General features: G+C 42.3%; 1 long non-coding RNA gene across 2 annotated transcripts in view; it reads left to right on the plus strand.

Annotated features, from left to right (window-relative positions):
* The window catches only part of LOC128315703 (uncharacterized), a 446,648-nt gene that overhangs the window by 5,504 nt on the left and 421,165 nt on the right, over positions 1-19,979 (plus strand). The window contains exon 1 of one of the 2 annotated variants that reach the window (XR_008298760.1): positions 11,112-13,629. The exons of the other annotated variant lie outside the window; for it this stretch is intronic. This is a non-coding gene — a long non-coding RNA (uncharacterized LOC128315703). Of the gene's footprint in view, positions 1-11,111; positions 13,630-19,979 lie in introns of those variants that run through there. 2 annotated transcript variants of the gene reach the window in all.

Below are 19,979 nucleotides of genomic sequence, written 5' to 3' on the forward strand. Positions count from 1 at the left end.
ACTTTGAATATTTGAATAACAGGAGCCTAGTATTCTGGATGACCAAGATCGGACCCTAAGGAGTGAAAAAACAAACTGAGCATGTTGTTTATTGTGCTGTCAACAAAGTAAAACAAATTGATTGCTTAACCGTTCGTTGTTGCTATTGTCATATGGGTGATCATGTAGCTGCAGCCACTCTCCCTTTTTAATCACATGACGTGGCCAGAGTGTTACAGTGGGGCTAGTCTAGCTGTGTGACTTTGAACCAGTGATTACTAACACTGGGCATCAGTTCCACCCTCTGGAATTACAGGCAGGGGCTCTAGGGGTAGAATTACATTAGGGAGAGCATAGGAAAATGGTTTGTCACCCATTTGAAAGTGTCTTTTAAAAGGAATAGTTGAACATGTGTGTCTAACAAAGCCACAGAGTATTGCTCAATGTTGATTTGTCAAAAGATTACAATTTAGCCCTTGAAATAAACCTTTCCCAAAATAACAGCGTTTGGGAAACTTTGAGCTCTGTTTTAGCCTTTTTCATAGGAACTAAGAGGTCTTTCACATTCTGAAGGCGGAATACTGAGTAATAGGAGAAACAAGAAGTCCTCAGTCTCCATCTCTCTGCCTGGAGACCCACTGGACTATTATTAGCATGGGATACAAAATAGATTTGGTAAACATTGGAAAAGTCTTGCCAAGCAGCGTCTCAAAGACATATGGTCTTTTGTAAGTGCCGTGATCATTATAAACAAGCAAGATGTTCTAATTAAGAAGTCTTTGTAAGGCAACTTGCTCTGTAACTTAGCACTGAGGTTCTGAAAAAGTCAAAACTTTGGGGGTTGGGTAACCCCTATTCCTTCCTCCATCCCTGACTCTTAACACTGAAATAGAGAGCTGCCATCTCAACTTTGACCACCAGAGGGAGGGCAACTACGTGGAATTACTCAGCCAAGGTGCTGGATTCTCCAATCCACACTTACCTTGGCTTTCATCACAAATCAATCTATCCTAGAAACTGATTTTCTTTGACCTCTTGAGGGAGGGGAAATGTAGAGGAATGTGTTTCATCAGGTATATCAGCTTCATCTTTTATGTTCATTGGGGTTGTGGTGTGGATATTATTTTCTTGTTTTTTACAAATCTCATTAAGCACAACAGGGAGACGGTTGAATGATGGAATGAAGAAATATGTGGGCATATTTTGAATCTTACCCGCCTTGTGCGGTATGCTGGGCTCTTCTGGAAGATTATCTCTTTGGAGTTAAAGAATTGAAATCTTTACAACAGTTTCATGAGATAGAGGTTGGACTGGAAAAACTTTGGTAACTCTCCCGACCCTAAAATTCTATGATTCTGTGGCTCCTCAGCTAGAGTATTAACGTCTCAAGGGTAAAGAAGTAGGACTTGGATACAACACCTACTGCTATGACTGATCCCTTAACAAAAGCTCTCTGAAGAGTCCCTGATTGGAATGAAGGATAAGACGGGCTTGTGTATATGATTATTTACCATCAGAGAGCACCACAGAGAATGACTTTTTAAATTTTGATTCTCAAGGCATATAACTGGATCTCCTCAATAATATTTTTAATCTGTTGAAATTCGGGGCTGGGGTGCTTGAACAAAATGCTCTGAAATAGCACTCATTTTCTCCTCACTGTAATCACCTTTCCCAACATACATACAAATATGTACCCATCCTAGGTGGGTGTGCATACACATGCACACACACACATCCTAAGGCAAAAACTTTACCAAAAGACATTACCCTATATGCCAAGCAATTGTGGAAAAAAGTCTTTCTCATCCCCGTAAAGCAATAACAAGGAATACAATCAATTAAAAAGAAGTATTTATGATTCACCAGTGTGAGAGGTGTTTAGAGGTCTTTTATAACCTCATGTAATTAGAATCATAAGTGGAAGCAGAAAATGCTTAGAGAGGACAGTGAAATTAAAAACCATCCTTTTTTGTTGTAGCCTTTTTTTCCTAATGCGGGGTGTGGGGGGTGGGGGGGACTGGTGCTAGGCAATCACACAGGTGGTGGTTGGTAAGCCAGGACCAGAACTTTGGTCTCTTGGCTCGGAGTCCATTCTGTTATGACTTGTAGGAGAAATGTCAGGGCAAGCTGTCCCTAGCATTTATAAATTGATCTCTACCTGATCCTGAAGCCAAACTGTGTAAAAACTTAGAGTCTGGAAAGGAAGCTCAGTTGGAAAATGTTCCTAAATAAAAAATGGACTAGGACACAAAAAGCAGTCCTTTTATAAAGAGTATAATTCTTTTTTTTATATTAAATATGATTTATTGTCAAATTGGTTTCCATAGAACACTCAGTGCTCATCCCAACAGGTGCCCTCCTCGATGCCCATCACCCACTTTCCCCTCTCCGCCCCACCCCAATCAACCCTCAGTTCTCAGTATTTAAGAGTCTTAAAGAGCATAATTCTAATAGGAAACAAAAATGCCTAAAAATAAACTATGGAATGAGACTTTGTTATTACTGATTTAGACCCATTAGTAAGTTCTGGATATTAAATAAAAGTTATGGATATTAAATAAAGTTATGGATATTAAATAAAAACAGGGTTTATATCCTGCTTTTGATGGAGTCACAGAACTATGACTTGAGGACGTAAAGGTAGGGTTGAGGCTGCTTTGTGTTGAATTTGGTACCGTCCCTTTAACATAAAAAAATGTGAAAATATCCAAACCTACCATAATTATCTTAATACTAATAATAGAGTTGCTGTTTCTGTTTGGTGAGACTACAAATTCAATTAATTCCAATGCTGGTTCCAATAAGCTCTTTATGAGTCTAAAGGGATTATTAACACGGTGAAGTTTGAAAGATTGAATCACAATAACCATTTCTTGCAAGATTTTTGAAGCTTTGAGCAGGTTTGCTTTCATGAAAATAATCATCTATTAACCTAGTGCTGTAGAAGGAGCAAGCTAGAAAGAGAAGGAACAAAGGAGGGAGGGATAAAAGGTAGGGAAGGGAATAGCACGTGCCTCGTTCTTACCTATTCTCCGTGTGAAAAGTCAATGCCAATGTCAGTTTCTTTGTTGTTGTTTCAGGCTGACTCCAAAGAGACCGGTTCTGTTTAGGATCCATTTTGTAAGACCAGGATATGTGACAACTGAAAAAGCCAGTGGCCTTTTTGGGGTGCCTGTGTGCAACTGTAGCTCCACGGACTCAGCCAGTCTGTGTACCTACGCGTTAAGATTAGGCAAATGTGATGCATTGGGGCATGTGGTCACAGTGGTGCGGGTGGTGGCAGTGAAGGGTTATTTCATAATCGGGCACGAAAGAAAATCGTGATGCTAATTATTTAAGAAGGTCCTCAAAAAAGTAGTAGCAAAGTCTCTTTGGTTTATGAATTAATTTCAGTAGAATTATTATAGGTGTCCTGGGCAGAATATTCCCACTTAGGAATCAATACAGTTTTCAAGCCATGGATGCTGTGAGATGAATCTTAGTTGTAACCTGAGTCTTTACACTTTGTGTGTGTGTGTGTGTGTGTGTGTGTGTGTGTGTGTGTGTTTATGCCTGAGTTATTTACTTCTTCTATTTTACAGAAAGCTATAGGGATCAGCATTTGTCCAATGTCCTATTACTTGTGTAAGGGCTGTGCTATCCTTGCTATAAAAATGCCTTCTGCAACTCCTATTCCATTCCCTCTCTTAGCCATGCGGATGTATATAGGACATCGCTGTAGACTGGGACAGAGTTTCTCTTGTATGAGTCTGAGCTGTTTCTTCAGCCTCCTGGATCCAAGGACAGGTCACATGCATGCCTTCACTCTGGCTGATTGATCATGTAGTGACATAGTAACTGGCCACCTCTCTCTTGTCTGGATGTGGTAACTTCCCAGGCTTTACCATGAATACTGCAGGTTAGCCACATGCCAATTAGCTTAGTCTCAGAGCCAGGTGCTGCCCATGACATCTTCTGGCTGGGCGACCCTTTGTCTGCTCTGCTGGCATCCCAGGACTAGTCTGTTCTGATTTGTGGGTGCCTGTGGGCTGCTCACTCAGCACATTGGAGACGACTGGTCATCCCCCCCCCCCCCCCCCCCCACCGGGACAGGAAGACAGAGCCTGCAGGCAGAGAGCTATTAGAATGGCCGTTTCTTGAATACAATCAAGCCCTTTATGGTCTCTTCCTGTTTCTGCTTCTTCAAGACTCCTTTGCATCTATCAGGGATTAAAGTGGTGCCTTAGGCATTTCAAAATCTGGAGGAAAGGCTGGGGGCCTTTGCAAATCCCTTGCTCCACCCGCCACTCTGCCCAGTACTGGTGGGTCACACAGACCTCACTGGCATTGCTGTCCATCTTCTATCAAGTCTGACTTCCTTCCTGGAGTCCAGTAGCCACTGGGTTGGGCGGGTTGGCTCCGGGAGCAGCGAAGCAGTTTTTCACATTGTACTTATTTTGAGTCATAGGGAGGGGAATGGGGTTTAAAAATACCCATTGTCCTTAGTAACAGAGAAACATTACATTCTGGTAAGTGTGACTACAGAAGAAAGGAGAAAATGGAAGTTGGGCAGGGGGAGGGGAAGAGGGGGTTGGAAAACTGATTTCTGGGGTCTTGAGCAGTGCAGTTAGATCAGCAAGGGCTTCCAGGCGGAGGGGTTTCTCCTGGTTTCTCTTAGATTTTATCACTGCATTTGTTTTTGGGCTCTTGGAATCAGAATACCAAGAGGGGTGATGTCCCACAGTGCCAGGTGAGTGCCCCTCTTTTCATCAAGAGACCGATATGGGAGCATTTTCACCGTCTCAGTCTATTGTGAATTCAAGGTCCTAGCAGGAGAAGAGCGGGGAATTGGAAATCAGAGGAAAAGCAACTATAAGCACCCCCAGAGTGTGCTATCCCACAGAAGGCTACCCATGGAGAGTGCCATCAAGAGGTGATCTTTCCCAGATCCTGAAGTTCAGAGGTCCTGGAGTTGAAAAGACTCCAGGATCACTGTTGGGAGAAATATGGGCATTGAAGATGTCTGGTGGCCCAGAAGAGCCTATGATGCTGTGCAACCAATAAAACAAGAGGTGGAGAATTAGAGCAAACACTGCAGAGATGATCCCTGAAACCCCCCCCTCAACGGCAGGGATGCTGACAATGACCAACCACACAGCACCTTTCCACCTGGTCTTGAGCTGGGGCTGCTCCCAGTGAGCCAGGAAAATAAATAACCTTGACTTTAGGATAGAAGAGAAGTTGTCCACTTGGTCTCAGCCTGGCTTAGTGATTCCTGTGGCCAGGGGCATGGGATAGGATCTGGGAGGCAGAAGAGTGCCAAGGAGGAATGCTGAGATGATGTTTCTGGTGATGGAGAAGCTGGCATCCTGCTCTCATTGAGACTGGCTGGCCCAGGAGGATCCTAATTATTGCACAAATGCTGCCTCCATAATCACAGTGACAGGAGCAGCGTGGGCCAGAAGGAGAGGGAGATAGAACTGGTTGATGCTGGAGATGATATTGGAATCGTTTTGTTTTGTTTTGTTTTGCCCGGGCTGCAAACAGGAGGCTGTTGCCAGCTGCCTGCTAAGGTGAAACCGGCTGCAACCAAGACAAGGGGCCAGCCCCTTTCTGCCTCATCTCTAGAAGATGCACCAGCCCTGGCCTCTAGGCCCTGCTTTGGACCCTTTGGCTGCCTACTATGCCTTTAGGAACCTTCTCTTTACAGGAGTCCCAAGGAGGAATTCAGAATATGGTAGAATGTTCACAAACAATGAAGCAAGAGACTTCTGTGGAGTTATCCCCAAATCAAAGAAAAGGACTATGATATTTATTATTTAGGGATATTTGTTAGATCATCTCTTTGATTTGAGTAATCAAAGAAAAATAAAGCTATTTACCACTTGGTGTGCCATTATGCTCCATGTGAGAGATTCCCAACTTTGGATAAATTCCCAGGTGTAGGGGTGAATCGTCTCTTGGTTGGTTACAAACAGTGTACCATTGAGGCTGACTTTCCACTAATGCATGAGAATCAGATGGGGATTTCAGTTTGCTTGCAGGGAAATCCAGAAATAAACTAGCGGTATGAGAACCAGGAGACATGGGCATGAGGGAGGCAGTTATAGAGAAGGATGTATGTCCTACTTTGATTTGCCCATTTGTTGCCTGGATCTTAGAAAAATACCAAGACTGGTCATTTACAGGGACTTCTGATGAGGTGCTGGTATCCTCTGCAAGTCTCTTGTAGTGTTTTCTGGATTCTTGATACCAAGGAAACTTCTGGAAGAAGAAAAGGCATAAGGGATTTGTTGGCTGATTTTATTCCCCTTGGGAGACAGGTGACTGGTTACAAGATGGTACTAACTCCTGGAAAGCCAACTTGACATGTTGGCACTTGGAGTGGCTTACTGGAGGGGAAACCTTGGGGAGTCCCAGAATTTAATAGCATTTTATTTACTTTGTTACTCCCTTTTATTCAGCACAGCATTAGTTTCATTGGCCTATGGCTCCAGAGCGTTATACAATTATAGCATTCCCTGTTATGTTGTACCTTTGGGTTGCTTTGTATAAGATTGGTCACTCTTCCCTTAGTCTTTTCAGGATTCCTCTGTAGTGAATGGCTCCTTTTCAGTTGCTTCATAAGATGGCAGGACAATGTTCAGAATGGTGAAGTGGGAAGGTTGAGGTCCTCACATCCTCTTTCTTTATATAAAGAGCCACTGCAAAAGAAACCTGGCTGTTGGGACACAAACTTTTGTTTCCTGGGCTCTTCTCTTGATTTTCTCCAAATCACACTTGATTTATGAGACTGAATGTGATTCTAATAACCATTTTCCCTGAAAAGCGTTTCTTACGTGTTGTCATGAGAGATCATGATTTCTCCACAAACTCTTAGCTGATCCTTTGAGAGAAAATGGGACTTGAGTCTTGTATCCCCCATTCCAAGAGAGTTGTAGTGGGTCCTGGTCTTTGACATTCCCAGTATCCTCAAGAGAAAATTAAGGATTTTGACAAGGAGGTGGAATTGGGATTTGGAAAAGGGTAGAACTACCATTTTGAGCTACTATAACATTCCCTCTGTGTCCCAACTTTCAAGGTCCCAGAGTCATCAGAATGGTGCTATGATAGACCCACTGGAACACGTGAAGCTGTGAGGTAGTTGGTTTTCCCTTAGATGATAATCCAAACAGAAAATCTCAGACAAGAATACAATAGGTGTTGGTATTCTAATGAATATAGTTTTGGGAACATAATGAGAATCATGTGTTTGGAAGCAAAGATTAATTAGTGGAATAAATGACATCATATATGGCTAGCAAAATGAATCAGTTACTATATATTCACACATGGGATAATTTCTGGCACTTGAGGAGGTTGGGCAGACACTATACTGCCTGGACAATCTGCTATTGCCACAAACCCCTGGAAAGTATGCTATCTTTCTTCCTCTGGGTCTTAGAATCTCCCAGTCTCACCTTTGCACTGTATGGTTTCAGTATGGGGTAGTGGGGATGGGGTTGAGGGTAGAGGTGGATATCTCCCTGTTTTCCAGTTTCATTTCCTGGCTGGCTCAGTTCTCTGTAACTTCAAAACTGTTTCCCATCTAGGCTTAATAAATTACATGAAGAGTTATGTGATTCATGGTAAAGAATGAAATTAGACCCTTAACACCAATATAAAAAAATTAACTCAAAATGAATCAAAGACCAAAATGTAATATCTAAAACTATACAACTCTTAGAAGAAAAGACAGAACAAATGCTGATAATACTGCATTTGGCAGTGATTTCTTGGAGATGACACTGAAGGCTTAGGGAACAAAAAACAGATAAATTGGTCCTTTTGGGAATTAAGACAAATTTATGCATCAAAATAGTGTCAACAATAAAGAAGGCAATCCATAGAATGGGAGAAAATATTTGCAAATCCTATAACTGATTAAGGGATTAATGTCCAGAATATATAGAGAATTCCTAAAACTTAACAAAAACAAACAACCCAATCCAAAAATGGGCAGAGAACTTGAACAGACATTTCTCCAAGAAATTATACAAATGGTCAATAAGCACATGAAAAGATTCTCCTCTTCACTAATCATTAGGGAAATGCAAACTAAAACTACAATGAGATGATGAGATACTTCCCCTCAGCCATTAGGTTGGCTACTAACAACGACAACAAAACAGAAAATAAGCAGTGGCTGGGATGTAGAGAAATTGGAACCATTGAGCAGTGTTGGTGGGAATGTACAATGGTGCAGCTGCTGTGGAAAATAGGATGATGGCTTCTCAAAAAATTAAAAATAGGATTATCATATAATCCAGCAATTCCATTTCTGGGTATATACCCCCCACCAAAATTGAAAGCAGGGCATTGAAGAGATATTTGTACACCCGTGTTAATAGCAGTAGTCTTTATAATAACTAAAACATGGAAGCAGCCCAGAGGCCATCAGCAGACAGAAGGATTGATAAGCAAGATGTAATATATACAGTGGGGTATTGTTCAGCCTTAAAAACGAAGGGAATTCTGACATATACTACACCATAGGTAAACCTTGAGGACATTATGTTAAGTGAAATAAGCCAGTCACTAGAAGACAAATGTATGATTCCACTCATATAAGGTATTTAGAGTAGTCAAAATTAGAAAATTAGTTGCCAGGGGAGGAGGTGGGAGGGATAAAAGGGAAGTTATTTAACGGGTATAGAGTTTCAGTTTTACAAGATGAAAAGAGTTATGGAGATGGATGGTGGTGACAGTTGCACAACATTGAGTGTATTTAATACCACCAGAATGTACACTTAAAAAAGGTTAAGATGGTAAACTTTATACCTATTTAATAAAAAAATTGGAAAGAAATTCAGTGATTATCTTCTGTACTCTGGTTTTGTACACTTTGCATAGATTTTAATCAGAGTTGATCGAATAGTTGATTTAATATGGTGCTATTTTGCTATTTATAAAATCTAAGTGCTGAATAATAGGTGAAGTTATGTAAATTAGTGTGTGTATATAAGTGGATTAATACATAGGCAGTAATTATTTTTATGAAAGGGAAAACTCTCAATACGTAGTAAGTGCAGGATGAGAACACAAAACTGCCGTGGTAACTCATATCTGTAAAAACATGAGAAAATAAGAAACAAAACGTAATCAGTGGTTATCTGTTGGTGGTGAGTTTGCATGTAATTTTTCTACAAAGAAAAGATGGTCATAAAATGATAATTTATGTTTAGACAATACTGGGTATGTGTCTCCTTTACACCTGATTAAAAGGTTGACTGATTATAGCTGGACAGAATTTGGGAATCACACTCCTTATCAGAAGTATACCACTATTATGGAATAGTTCATTAAAAACAATTTTTTTTAGAGAGCACGTGCACAAGTGAGGGAGGGGCAGAGAGAGGGAGGGACAGAATCCCAAGCAGTTTCCATGCTCAGCACAGAGCCCGATGTGGGGCTCCATCTCATGACTGTGAGATCATGACCTGAGCCGAAATCAAGAGTCAAGATGTTTAACTGACTGAGCCACCCAGGCATTGCTGGAATAGTTTCTAAAGATAAAAAATATCTGTCTTGCCAAAGCATAAGAGACTGTTAAAAACAGAACAAACTGAGGGTTGATGGGGGATGGGAGGGAAGAGAGGGTGGGTGATGGGTATTGAGGAGGGCACCTTTTGGGATGAGCACTGGGTGTTGTATGGAAACCAATTTGACAATAAATTTCACATATAAAAAAAAATATCTGTCTTAAAATATTTTGACTTCCAGTGCCTTTTGCAGGCACATAATCCGCCGTGAATTGGAGTCCTGCCGACTGGGGACATACAGCTGAACTAATGAAGTTTATGAGCCTTCCTTCAGTTCATCTTGTTAATATTTTCTGACTGAGGTGTAAACACCACAGCTGATGAGGTGGCAACATTAATTAGCATTGGGGACTACGCTGGGGGGTAAGGAAGAGTCACCGGAATTATCACAGGCTATGACTGCATGTGGAAAGTAGGTGGAAAGGAAGGTAATACTCATTCTTAGAAGATAGATAATATGGCCCAGGTTATATGTGTCGAGGAGAAGAAAAAAAATCTTAAAGAGCTGACCACAGAATTTATTTTATGGGAAGGTTCCATTGCTTGGCTTTGTATCTGGGTTGACCATTTTAGTTGGGCAAAGCATACCGTCATGGCCGAGATGGTGTGAGTGTGAGAAGTCTTCACTGAATGATTGAATGAAAACTGAATAGGGCATTTGGAGTATAGGGGCAAGGGGAGGAGAGAGGAAGAGGCAGTTAAGTGTGTGTGTGTGTGTGTGGTGGGTGGGGGGAGGTTAGCAATGGAAAGAGTCTTAATAGAAGGCAGGGAAAATTCTGTGCTGCTGGTAGAGTGATGGTGGAGATAGCTATAGAACTTTTACAAAGAACAGAAGTCTCTCTCCTGTTATCTGGGCTGCATTGTAAATAACCATCCCATCTCCTCAGCCAACATCACCTTGAATTTTCAGTAGAGTTGGCTATATCCTCTGGCCATGTATCAGTAGTCTTTTTGGAAAATCAAGATGGGTCAGTTCTCCATGAATGAGTTGCCATAAAGAAGAGAGAAGGGGATGATCACAAGAAGAGAAAAAAGGTACATTATTGGAATTTCAGTGGAGAACTGGAACTAAAGTTGTCAGGGTAAAATATATGTCTCCCAAGAATCCCCGTAAATACAGAGGCGCTCCGGGCTGCACAGAGCTGAATCAGAGGCAGGGGCACCCCAGTTGATGCCTGTGTTATGTGTACGTGTTTTCGGAGGCAGATATTTAATAGTTAACACTTGCAGACTGATGGATTGAATTTTTGGCTAACCAAATGCCCAGCCCAGGGAAATCTCAGTCCAAAGTTTGGATTTTTATCAGCTTACAGGTTTAGTCTTTCCCTGCTTGTTTAGAGTAATACAATTTGTACTTGAAATTTGCAGCTGTCAATGATCTGTTCTCCTGCCAACATTTAAAAAAAAAAATGGGCACGGGAAGAAAATAACCATAAAGACATTTAATCAGTTACAAGAATGGGGCTTATCTTTCCCTACTCGGTCACGTTTTCCAAAAAGTCTTCCGAGGGTTTAAACGAATTAATATTTGTCATGTCAAAACCCCATAATTGCAAAGTCAGCCTGTTAGGATGCCCATGGTCTAACAGCCCAGGATAGAGCAATCAATCTATCACTAAAATCTTATTTGTTTATTGACCAAATAAAAGAGCAGGATTGGAAATTATGTCCATGCTGTTAGTGATGATTTGGGGTGGGGGGACTCTTATTTTCCCTTAGTAATTAAAGCATTGGATCCGGGATATTTCTACTTGGGTGAGCCAAATCCATGAGTATTATAATGGAGCACAGGCCATCAGTTAATCAGGGTATTGAAAAGGGAGGGTGGGAGAGCTCATTTTGGACAGTTGAGTTGCTTGTGAGTTCAGAGGGCTTTCTTTTTTTAGATACCTTTTTCCTTTTCCACTCTGTTTTTTGTTAGATGATCTCATTTTATGGGGACCAACAAGGAAAAATGAGTACAAAGAGATCATCTGTGCTTAAAAATTCACATATGGAAGGATAATTTCAGGTGAAAGTATTAGACTAAATATGGCAACTAAAGATGCAGTAGAATGTAGCAAGCTTGACTTTTTATACTTCATTTCTTGCAAGCTCTGGGATGTTTGGCAAGTCACTTAACTTTTCAACTCATTATCCGATGTACTGGGTGGGGATAATAATGCACGTCCTACCTGAAGACAAAGGATTGAAAGAAGTGATCACCTGCCCTCCCTTAGATATCTAGCACTTTATAGCCCCTTGCTCTACTGTATTTTTCTTCACAGCATTTGTCACTACCTGATCTTTACTATATGTATGCTTGTCTTTTTATCTTCTCTTTATCCAAATAGAAAGTAATCTTCATGAAAGCAGAGTTCTCTCTGTGTTATTGCCAGTGCTAAGGCAGTGACTGGCACATAACGTATGATCAATAAATATTTGTTGGAAAGATGAATCTGAGTTCAAGGACCTAAGATTATCAAAAGGAGTCTGATGAAGCATGCTGGTTAAGCTCTCTTGTCAAGATGCTATGGTTCAGATATCTACTCTACCACTCTCTGGCTGTGTGGGTACCAGTCTCAGAGAAACAAACTGTTCGTGCAGACATCATGGGGACAGATAGAATTGTTCCAGAGTTGTCCAATACCAGTGTAAAAGTGAAATCCTAGTGACACAACAGGAAGAAGGGAACTCAGTACCGAAGTTCTCAAAATGAACGCTGCCCCCTTAAAGATGTCCATGTTGCCATCTCTTTTAACTTGGGTAAGTGAATTAGCTGCCTAGGGCTTCCCTTTTATCTTTTGATGATAGTTCCTGACTCTGAGTTGTTATGTGATGGAAAAAATAATTCATGTAAAGTAATCACAGGGTCTGAGCTCATGGTCCGTTGTTGCTGGGAATTTCTGGATTCATAGAGTGTGGGCTCAGCTTTTCCAAGCCAGAATGAAAAAATGAGATGATGTCACAATAAAAAGGCTTATGATGACAAAGGTCTGTTATTGCTGTCTCCTAAGCATGCTACCTCCTGGTAATCCTAGTTTTGAACCATAGTTATGTTTGCTGTGCTTGTCCTTTTGAGGAGGGAAGAGTTCGGGCTAGATGGAGATTCTTTTACAGGATGATCTCTTGCCACTCTATCTTATCTCATGGTTCAAGTGACAGGACAGTGGTGAGCCATACTGAAGTGGTTGATGAATTACTTTGGTACCCATGGGCTATGAGGAGCCTGGACCAGATCACCAACTGGATAACAATGAAGGTGATGGTGGTGGTGCTGGGGCCATGGGCTAGCAAGGCAAGTCAGTGGTTCTGAACTTGTGTGGGACTTAGCAGGGTGGAGCTCTGCCTCTGCTCAAACCCAAACCTGTCCTCCTGCTGCCTAGATCCACGAAACTGTGATAGCAGGAGATGAGGGATGAGGAATATAAAAGGAAAGGAGCTAATATTTACTTAGAACCCCCTTATTTATTAGGCACGTTAACAGTTTTAAAAGTTAACTGATCTGGTCTGTAATAGCCCTTGGAATAAGCATTTTGTTTATTTAATAGTTAAAGACTTGAGGCTGAGGGAGATTAAATAACTCATTCGAGGTCAACAGCAAGGAAGAGATGGCCCAGAAGTTTGAATTTAGACCTTTCTGGCTCTACAGACTGTCTTCCAATACCGTAGTCCAGCCTCTAGAGGAAGTCCTCTAGGGCCCAGGTGGGCTCAGCACTTGGACCTGGGAAACCCATGCAGAGGACTAGCGTCAATTGGGGAACACGGAGCCCACTGCCTTCTTACCTGTTTCCAACTAGCTGAGCATCCAGACTGGATATAGCCCAAGGTGGAAATACATAGACTGATGGAGAAGCAGACTTTGGGCACCAGACTGGCCTTCCCTGCCCTATCCCGGCTGCTTGCTCTCCAAGACTATCCTGACGTTGGAGTTCTTCCTGTATACGCCCATAACCCATTTGTGGATATACCTGTTTTGTGCCGGACACATTGCTTTCTGCTTATCTTCTCAGTTCTTCAGAAGTCTGTCATAGGCAGTGTGCAGGCCTTTTGTCCTTGTAACCCTGAAGATTGTTGGAGTACACTAATGATAGATTTTTTTCTTCATGTAAGTCAGCTTTGTTTTTAAAATGTTTGTTAATGATAGATATTTGAGGTGTTTCCACTGGAAGACTTCCCAAGAACAGGGCTGGTTTCTGATCTGCACAGGGAGTACTCAGAAGCCAACCACCTTTTCTAGTTGCTATGTGTTCTGTCTGTAGATGTTTTCTTTGGTTTTTAAGTAGGCTCCGTGCCCAGTGAGGAGCCCAATGTGGGGCTCGAACTCACAACCCTGAGATCAAGACTGAGCTGAGAACAGCTTAACTCACGGAGTCACCCAGGAGCCCCTGTAAATGTTTTGACCTGATATTTCTCATCAGAAGCTGACCACCCTGAGAAGTCTGGATTTGAGACCAGGTGTCCTTTATTTTTAAAGTGTAGAATTCAAGCCTATTCATATAAATCTATTTCAGAGAAATGCTGATATGGACATCTTGAAGAGAATCATGCCCGTTTTGGGGGCTTTGGTGCCAAGTTCCCCTCTCCCCCAGTGTTGCTGGGATTTCATTTTTACTCTAGTATTAGACAACTCTGGAGCACCCATTTCTGTTTCTGTAATGTTTGCATTGACACTTTGTGTTTATCTGAGACTGGTAGGCAGCACCTGAGAAATTAAGGACTATAGAACGGGAGAAAGGCACTGTTTTGACAAGGTCAGGAAAGAAGAATTTTGAACATCCAGACTTCTGTCCTTGCTGGATCTTATTTTAATCACTTGGAAATTTTCTTCCAGTGTCTAAAGAGCTACATATGTGAAAAATCAACGGAATCTGCTTACTCTCAACAGGATAAAGCACTAATTTCAGTTCTCTACTGGCCTGGAGAGAAACGTTTTGTGCATACAGTTCCACGTGCATCAAGAACCAAATGCCCCAGCACAAAGTCTTGACATCTCCTTGTGAGAGCAGAGAGGGGAGGGACTTTGTTGCTGAGATCAAAAGCGTTCTTTTATTTTTCTAACTTTTTTTAACATTAATTTATTATCGAGAGACAGACACAGAGTGTGAGCAGGGGAGGGGTAGAGAGAGGGGGAGACATAGAAACTGAAGGAGGCTCCAGGCTCTGAGCTGTCAGCACAGAGCCCGATGCAGGTCTCGAACCCACACACTGCGAGATCATGACCTGAGCCGAAGTCGGTCGCTTAACCAACTGAGCCATCCAGGTGCCCCCAAAATGTTCTTTTTTTGTTTTGAAGTTCCAACCATAACTTCATTGACTGCAAAGAAAATCCTCATGCTTGTGTTATTTATACCATCTATGGCTCCACATTTTCTTTGAAAAGTCTGTGAAAACTGACTTTCTCTGTACTAACCTGGAAAAGCAAAGAACCCTTTCTCTGGGCCGGTGCTGCTGGAGGAGTTTGGGGCTTTCCTGAAAGTTATTGTTTATGCCTCTCATGCAATTTAAAAAAAAATGCGAAAGTCTCTTTTGCTTTGTGGTTCTTTGAGATAGGAGGTAAAACTGTGTCCAAAAAATGATAGCCAGAGAAGTAGAAAGTCAACCAGAATTGGGAGGGGTGGGTATGACCAAGTAAGGCGAGTGGGTCTTCTAATTCTCCCGGCTTTGTGAACGATTCCCTTCTCTCCACCATGTGTTAGTGTTCTTGTATGTCCCTGTCATTAAGTCTGTCAAAACTTTGCTTAGGAAAAGCCAAGAAACCTCTTTGGGAACCTGATCTACTTACTAGCTCAAAGTGACAAGTGACAGGCTAGTCCTAAAGTCCTCCTCATTTGGATAGCAGCCCACTCTGCTATTCTGAAATCACTCTGCAGGGACAGGTAACAGGGACAGCTAGCAGGTTTTGTTTTTGTTTTTTTTTTTAGTTTTTAAATGTTTATTTTTGAGAGAGTGCGTGCGCAAGTAGGGGGAGGGGCAGAGAGAGAGGGAGACAAAGAATCCAAAGCAGGCTCCAGGCTCTGAGCTGTCCACACTTAGCCCAATGCAGGGCTTGAACCCATGGACTGCGAGATCATGACCTGAGCCAAAGTCGGACGCTTAACCGACTGAGCCTCCCAGGCGCCCCACGTTTTCTAAGCACTGACTGTGTGTTGGGGGTTGTGCCAGACACACCGTGAACTTCCCTGTTTCCTCCCCCAGTGCCCTCAGGCATCTGGTATCACTATTGTTCCCATGCTACAGATGGGGCATTTGAGACTGAGGCCTGTCAGATGAGTCCCGTGGCCCTCGTGCAATCATTTTGCGCAGGAGCTGGATTTTGACTCCACAGACTGTGCCTCCATCCAGCTTACTATCAACAGTATTTGAACTGTTTTCTGTGGATAACATTTGATGAGTTTAATGAGTGTTCTTTGATGACACTGTCAGTGAAATATCGGAAGTGAGCAGAGGGTTGGAGGTGGTTTTTTGGTTCAGCCTGGAAATGACTTGTAACCTGTTTGCTTGGGCCTCTGCCTCATGTTCCATTTCATTGTGTTTCTGTCTTGAAGCCAATGGGTTCTTCTTGCAAATGTGATAAGAAATCTGGGAAGGAAGCAGCCTTGGAGAGGAAAGGGAGCCATGATAGGCTGACAGTACGGAAATAAACAAAACAAAACAAAACAAAAACAGAGGCATCCCTAAGGACTGATCCTGGGTGTTTGTTCCCGAGGGAAACTTTGATGCTAAGTGTCAAGAACTCAACCCTCCTCATCATTTCACATATCGGGCATATAATTTGTGTGGGGATTACAACTTGAATCTCCTTAGGTACCTCTGGTTTCTGACACAGCAGCAGCTTTTGAATCACGGTATTTTTCCCCCCTGCCGCTTAATCTCCAGAGCAGCCAATTTACAGACGGGAGGAGTTTGTACTTTATCTGTTCCAACCACACTCCCACTTTATGCCTTTGTATCAGGAAGCAGTTTCGACTCTATTGCTCGGTGCATGTTTGCCGATGTGTGTGCACTTTTGTGTGTGTGTGTGTGTGTGCATCTGGATGTTCCCGAAGATGCTGGAAGCCACAGTGAACAAGTGTAGGAAGGTGAGGACCTGTATTGTATAACAAACTGAAGACACCAAGGAGGCTGCATTTGTTGTGAGTTAAAAGGTTTATACAAAGATTTTCTTAGTAATGTCTAAGATTTTAATAGGGTAATTAATCTTTCTAAGTGTTAGTGCCAGATTATGGGATCAGCTATTATCCCTGGCTACAGAGTAATCCTGTGTGGGTTGCAATGAACAGGCCTAAGTGAGGAGAATACTCAGGTTGCCAAACAAAGATATGGCTGCAGCGAGCCTGTTTAGATTTTTAAATGCATTTTCTGGTATGGTTAAAAGAACCCCTGTTTCCATGGGACTATCATTGCCCTTTCGTAGCCATTGAGTTGAGGGGAAAGGCAGAGAAATAAATATACGTGCCTTGTGCTTTTTATTCCTTAATGACCAACTATTATTATTTTTAAAATAATGACGGGCATATTCATGGGAGACCTTATTTTAAGCTGGAAAGTACAATTAACAGGAAGACCTGTAGGAATAAGGGCAAAGGTTCTCATCTAATTCCAGCAGTTCTACCTCTTTCTCTTTCTTTTTTTTTTAATTTTTAATATTTTTTAATGTTTGTTTATTTTGGAGAGAGACAGAGTATCAGCTGGGGAGGGGCAGAGAGAGCAGGAGACACAGAATCCTAAGCAGGCTCCAGGCTCTGAGCTGTCAGTAAAGAGCCTGATGCGAGGCTTGAACTCACAGATGGTGAGATCATGACCTGAGCCAAAGTTGGATGCTTAACCAACTGAACCACCCAGGCACCCCACCTCTTTTTCTTAGTTTTGTGAGCACGGTCAAGCCAGAAAGCCAGCAAAAATCAAAGGAGAAACATAGCATCTAATGAGACTTGGCTATTGTCTGTATGCATGACTGATTACTTAATATAGCCTATGAAAACACTGATTGAAAATAGATGGCTTATTTCATTGTAGTTTCCTATGGAAACTACATATATAAGGGGGGAAAAAGTTCAGGACATACTGTAACATGTAAAAACCCTGCCGGCACAATCCTGTTGCAGTCTAGCCAATGGCCTCTGCCCTGGACTTGTTTATACTTCCCCTGGGCTTTGACCAGGTTTCTGCTCTGGCTGTCTAGATGGAACAGTTTTTCAGAACTGTGTGTCTGTTGGTTTGGCAACTGATGGTAGCTGCTGATTGTTTTCCCCAAACTGCTATATTTTGTTGACGTGAATTCTTGCAGTTCTCAACTGCTAGTATCACCTCTCTGGTAGAAAGTATTTGTCTCTTGAGCTGTAACTCCTTCCCCGTCCATGTGAGCCACGCCTCTTGCACCGGTTCCACTGTTGCGGCTGCTTACCCTAGGAAGGGCCACTAGGTTCTTTCTTCCTTGAACAGTGCCTGTACTTTGTGGTTCAATTCTACTTGCTTCTGAGCTCCAACCAGGGCATGTTGGTGGGTGGTAGGGGGGAGACGTTCTGTAACATGTTGGCTTTTTATACAGAAGTGATATGAGAATGTTGACTTCAATAAGATGCCCTCAGTATTTTTCCTGTGGGGCAGAGCAGTGGGTTTTCTGGAGCATTTTAAGGGGTGAGGAAGAACTTGGGCTGGGTGTTCTGGAGATCTTAAAGTCACATCAGTGCTTTAGTTCTGTCTCAGATGGCTGTATAGCTGTGCGTCTCTCCATTGACAGGCCAGATATCCAGTACCTGAGCTGATGGGAGGAAGGCTAGTAGAGAGGGGAGGAGTGCTCAGAAAATAAGATGGCAGTCAGGGCACCTGTGAATATCAGAATGCATGCCCCCCTTAAAATGGTTCATGCAGCAGCCTGGGCTGGGGCACATGCCAGTGTGCCCCCATATATTAGGTGATGCTCGAAAGTAACATCCCCAGACCGCTGCTACTGTTGAGGGGGATGTTATCCAAGGATGGCCAAGATATTCTTCAGTGAAGATCAAATAAGAAATTGTGTTTCCCAGCCACAGGGGCGTAAAATGCTCCTCTGGTTGACATCCCAGAATACAGATCACAGTGCAGGAGGGGTGCATCAGGGTAGCAGGTGCAAACAAGTGAGTGAGAGCTGCAGCATCAAGCAGTCAGTCCCGCTAACAAGTAGGCAACAGTCAACATTTTGCACACCTTGCGCAGCATGTTGATGGGACAGAAACATCCTGAAGAAATCAACTGATGAAGAGTGAGGATTTAAAATGACTGCAGGGGTGCCTGGGTGGCTTAGTTGGTTGAGTGTCCAACTCTCGATTTCAGTTCTGGTCGTAATCTCAGGGTTGTGGGATTGAACTCTGCGTTGGGCTCTATGCCAACAGTGCAGAGTCTGCTTGGGATTCTCTGTCTCCCTCTTTCTCTGTGCCCCTTCCCTGCTCATGCATATGCACTCTCTCTCTCTCTCACTCTCTGATATAAAATCTAAAATAAAATAAAAAGTAAAATTCTGCTTAGCTTTGGTGGCTAGAAAGCCTGAGCTTTTGGGACACTCTCAGGGACAAGCAAGCTTGAAGGTGTTCCAGAGCTAGGTGGAGACCAGTGGGAGAGGATTAGCAACATCTGGAAGAATTCAGATTGGAGAAAAGCAGGGACTATTTGCTAGATGAGGAGGAACTGGACATTGAATTTACAATTCCCATGATCGCTTTACGTTAGTGTGTGCGTGTGGGCCTTATTTCAGAGTGTGGATTTCAACAGTGTTTTGTTGTCTTACTAAAACTCTTAGTGCTGTTGAGTCCCTGGTCTGACTACTCCAGGGAAGATTCTGGGTTCCGTGTTGGCCCAAATGGAGAAGTATAAGCTCAGGCAGAAAACTTCCCTGACAAACATAACTTCTGAGCAGTGAGTGTGCTCAATTCTCTCCTGAGTGGGCATTTTGATAAAGTAAGTCCTCATCTATCCTGCACTTGAAGTTTTGTCCAAGACATGCTGTTGATGTGGGTGGGTAACTGTCTTTCCATAGGCTCCACCCTTTCCCATTGTCTAGATGAAGATAATAGGAGCAGAAGAAAGAAGGTGAGATTGTGACCCAGTCATTTCTCTTCTTGCTAATGATATGGTCAAGTATCCATATGTTGGAATTCCAAAAAAAAAAAAAATTTTTTTTTCAGTTCTTTAGTGGGTTCATGGAAATTGACACAAGTCACTAAAAATAGGGAAAAGTCAACAGAGAATCAGCCCCAAAACGGGAAGAATGACTACAATCTCACATTACTTATCATAATTTTTCATGTTTCAAAGCATTTCAAAGCAGTTACAGCTCAAGAGACATTTATAGATGTGAATATATGTATCAACTCAGTTTATGAGGGTTCTGGGGAATTTCTTCACATCAGTTATAATAATGCAATTTTTCATGGAAGTTTTTTCCTCCTAAGATTTTAAATTTATTATTTGTTATTACTT

Source organism: Acinonyx jubatus, chromosome B2, assembly GCF_027475565.1.
Source record: "Acinonyx jubatus isolate Ajub_Pintada_27869175 chromosome B2, VMU_Ajub_asm_v1.0, whole genome shotgun sequence".
In the NCBI taxonomy this organism is placed as follows: Eukaryota; Metazoa; Chordata; class Mammalia; order Carnivora; family Felidae; genus Acinonyx; species Acinonyx jubatus.